The following is a 4,511-nucleotide window of genomic DNA, read 5'->3' as shown; positions in this document are numbered from 1 at the left end:
TAATGATACTGTTCTATAATATGCACATTATGTAGCAATTTTCTTTAGAATAGGTACAAATATGGGTTTCTCTCAGTCAGCTGGCCAAGTAGCTGTCTTCCAAATTTCCTGGTGTAGATCAGTAAGTATTTCTAGTACATCACTGGCTTATTCAAACACATTTCAGTTGTTATTCCATCAATTCCTGAAATCTTGGTTTCTGCTAATGTTTTCAGTGCAGCTTGGACTTCCTCCTTCAGTACCACTGTTTTTTTCATCTTTTGATACCTCTTGAAATGGTTGGATGTTAACTGGTTCTTTTTTGGTGCAGTGATGCTAGTTTTTCCATTTTCTTTTGGGGCTTCCTATATCATTCAATATTTTGCTCATAGAATCTTCAATATTGTAACCCAAGGTTTGTAATTTTTCTGGAATTACTTCAGTTTTAGATATGCTGAGCATATGTATTCTTCCTTTTTGGATTCTCACTCTAGGCCTTTGCACACTCCATTATAATTTTATTTTGCTTCTTGAGCTGCCCTTTGAAATTTTTTGTTCAGTTCTTTTACTTTGTCTTTTCTTTCTTTTGCCTTAGCCTGAGGGAAACTTTCAGTCTTCTGACATCCATTTTGATTTTTTCTTTCCTTCTACCTTTGTTTTTCTGGCTAACTAACCTCTAAATGATACTTATTAAATATAAATATATTTAATAAGCACAAAATATCACATAGTAGTTACTTCTGAGAAAAGAAGGGCCCACTGTGGAAACGGAAACGGGGGTTTTGCATATGTGCAAAACGCATTTGGTCAAAAAAAGATCAGTGCGTAATTTTTGTCTTTAACATGAAAGACAAACAGAAAACAACCAGGAATTATACTCTTTAAAGTAGAAAACAACAATATGAGAACATTTCTCTCTTTCTTTCTCTCTCTCTCTCAGGATCAAGGGATGAAAATATTGGTTTATGCTATCCACTGTTGGGTAGTCTGGAAATAACACTTTTTGTTAAAAAGATGAAGGGAGGTAAATCTGAAGGGCTCGAACACTCTGTTCCATGGTGCTTGGATTTACCTGTTGGGTGAAGAGTAAACTCGGGTCCGTGGGTGTCTTTTAAAAACGGCCAGGTGGGCCCGGCCACAGGGAGCAAGCTGGGCTTCCCTCCCGGTCTGGGCACTTCACGTGGACTCCAGCCTGTTGAGCGGGAAGAGGTGGTGGCTGGAGCACGTGGAGAAGTAGAGCTGCCCACCGGGCATGTGGTTGTCGCATGGGTTGCTCAGCGCTAGCGTCCGCTAGAAGTCCAGTTTGCCCCATGAAGTTGAAGTTGGGCGAGATGTTGGACTTCTTCCTCTTGATGAAATCGTATGCGTCGTTCAGCGAGAGGTTCATCTTCTGCATCAGGTAGGCCATGGTCACTGTCACCTAGCGGCTGATGCCGGCCAGACAATGCACCATGACCCCGAACTTCTTGGAGTGGGCCTCGTCAATGAAGCTGATGGCCTCGGGGAAGAACTGGGAGAAGTCTGGCTCCAGTGGTCGGCGATGGGAATCTGCTGAGGATGCAATTGTTGCCGTTACTTGCCCAGCACGTCCAGGTTGGTGGAGTCCTTGGCACAGCCGAGGTAGAGGTAGGGCAGGATCTGGACGGGGAAAGTCAGCTGTCTGGATGGCACGTGGCTTCCCTTCGATTTGGTGACATTTCTGGGCAGCTCCCAGCTGGATGGCTCGGACTCGCAGACAGGGCAGTCGAAGCTGATGCGCAGGCTGCCTACGCCCCGCACCAGGTGGGAAGGGAGCCGCTGGTCGAGGACCTGCGCAGGGCTTGGGCTACCACTTGTGGCGGTCGCCTTGCAGCGTGGGGTGAAGCGCTTCTTGTCGGCGTGGTTGGTGACAATGGAGCAGATGAGCAGGTTCCTCTTGCGCAGGCTGCACAGCATCAGGTCCAGGATGGCCAGATTGATGGCAGTCTTGATGTGCGACAACTCGAAAAGCTCCTCCTGCAGCCACTCAGCGCTCCTGCGCCTGCCTCCGACTCAGACCCCGCCCAAGTGCACACCATCGCAGTCCCCGAGGCTGACATGTGCGCCCTGATTTTTCATGGGGAGCACAGGGCTGGGTAGCCCTGCCCTGGGACGGCACCAGAGCGCGTGGGCCTCAGCCTCATCTCTGGGCAACTGCCTCCTGCAGGGCTGCGTGCCGGCTGGCCTGCCTACACGGCCCACCTACCTGGCCTTCCCAAACCCTTCGGTTTTAAAGCATTAAAAATACAGCTGTGGAGGAGCAGCACATTCAAAATAGAGTCAACATGGCAAAGCTTTCCGGCGCTTCATTTGCTGCTGGGGCTTGGCTCCATAGGAAGGGAAGCATATCTATTAGTACTTAGAGTGTGGAAGAGGAAGTATAACTCCAAGAAATTTGGAAGTTGTCAAAAATGAAACCGAATGTATTGGTATTCTAGGCATTAGTGAGCTGAAATGGACTGGGATAGTCATTTGACTTGGACAAGTGTTATTGATGGGTGTCATTCAGTCAGCCACGATTTACAGAAACCCTATGTATGACCAAAAAAAAAGCACACCCCCAGGCCCTGCGGCGCCAGGTTCCCAATTGTTACGTTTTAGCCCACGGTTGTAGCCATGATGCCAACTCTCTTTAGGGTCTTCTTTCTTTTTCATTGTCCCTCTACTTTACCAAGCATGCTGTCCTGTTCAAGGGACCACTTCCTTCCAGTAGCGTGTTCAAAGTAGGTGAATGATGTCTCACATTCTTGCTTTTAAGGAGCAATCTGGTTATACTTCTCCAAGACAGATTTCAACAGTATTTTGCCAGTCCGTGGTATTTCAATATTCTTCACCAGTTCCAAAATTCAAATGCATCAAATATTATTTGGGATTCCTTATTCATATAAGAGATGATTAACAATCATATGTACTTTACTATTATGACTTACAGTAGTGTAGTTTATGACTTCAGGAATGACACTGCACACATGGTTTAAAAGATCAAGGTCATTCATTAAGTACAGTGCTGTGTGTACCAGGCTCTCCTTGACACCTAGTAAAGGAGACCAACTAATACCACCACTATTCAAACTCACTAATGACTAACTATAGTGACAAAATATTGTTAAATTCTACCATGTTCTTCAGTCTGAATGCACTGATAATCACTGATGACCGGAAGGCAACAATTAAATGCAAAATGATTGGAAATTGGAAAATATAGATGTGGTAATAGAAAGTAAGATGGACATGCATGACAGAACTTGTAAGACCACAGACTACTTCAAAGAAAATACCTTTTTCAAATGGCAACTTTAGATGCGAAATCTACACAAATCAAATTGCCTAAACCTCTGGGATTTCTCTGAGAAAACACAATGGAGAACCACATACATTTAGTCAAAACAAGGTCAATGGCCGACTGTGAAATAGACCAAAATTGCTCAATTAAAGTTAGGTTGAAGATACACATACTTAAGACACATCCAAAAAAGCCAAACTTTGAGTACATCCCCCACACATTTACAGATCATCTCAAAAATAGCTCTGATGCACTTAACTTGACCAAACAACAAAGGATGACATCAAAAACATCATACATGAAGTAATAAAAAATTAAATTTAAAGCACAGGGGGGAGGGAAGTAGGTGCTAGAAAACCCTGAAACATAGTCTTCAAAGTAGAATCGCTAAAGCAAATAGAAGAACTGATGAAGTACACAAGCTGAACAGAAAAATTTCAAAAAGCCGTTTGAAAAGACTAAAGTGAAATGTGCAAAGACCTGTAGTTAGAAAACCCAAAGGAAAAAATTAAATTCAAGGCTTAAGTTGTAATATTGAAGGATTCTATAAGCAACTATTAAGTGATGCAAGAAGCATTAAAATAAGATGGGAAGAAATATTAATTAAACTAAAGAGAATTGGCCAGCATTCAGCCATTTCAAGTGGTAGCATATGATATATAATCATTTAATATGGCCATTCTAAGCATACTTCTACAGGAGTTCTGCTGGCACAGTTGTGATGCATTGGGTTGCTAGCCTCAAGGTCAGCAGTTATGAACCATCAATTGCTCTTGGGAGAAAGACCAGTCTTTCTACTCTTAGAAACTCACAGGGGAGATTTGATGCTGTCCTACAGGGTCTCTATGAGTTGATATAAAGTGAATGGCAGTGAGGTTTTGAGCCGAAATTCCTTAAGTGATGTCTTATCATTGTGCACTCTATGCGGGTGGCTCTGATCCCATTTTGGAGGGAGTTCTTTGTTACATGGTTGAAGTGGGGATACGCCCTAACCTTAGTAGAGGGTATGAACCAAGCCACATGCTGTTTTCTTGGGTGTACCTTTAAGACTACTTTAGTGAAGGGTGTGACTTAAAACATCATCATTCATTTACAGTGGTTTATGGTCTACAAACAGGTATACCACACATCCATCAAAGCCATTCCTCAGTATATAGGAGTTTGTAAGTTGCAGAGGCTGCCAAGGCCAGATATATAGGAGGCTGGCACAGAGGAGCAGCACCAAAACTAT

General features: G+C 43.5%; 1 pseudogene; it reads right to left on the bottom strand.

Moving 5' to 3' along the window:
* Window positions 1-1,155: 1,155 nt before the first annotated feature.
* LOC142430569 (dual specificity protein phosphatase 7 pseudogene) lies at window positions 1,156-1,914 on the bottom strand (annotated as a pseudogene).
* Between the last annotated feature and the right edge of the window lie 2,597 nt (window positions 1,915-4,511).

This window comes from Tenrec ecaudatus, chromosome 17 (assembly GCF_050624435.1).
Source record: "Tenrec ecaudatus isolate mTenEca1 chromosome 17, mTenEca1.hap1, whole genome shotgun sequence".
Classification (NCBI taxonomy): Eukaryota; Metazoa; Chordata; class Mammalia; order Afrosoricida; family Tenrecidae; genus Tenrec; species Tenrec ecaudatus.
The sequence above is the reverse complement of the archived record's forward strand: the minus strand, read 5'-3'. Positions and strand labels throughout refer to the sequence as shown.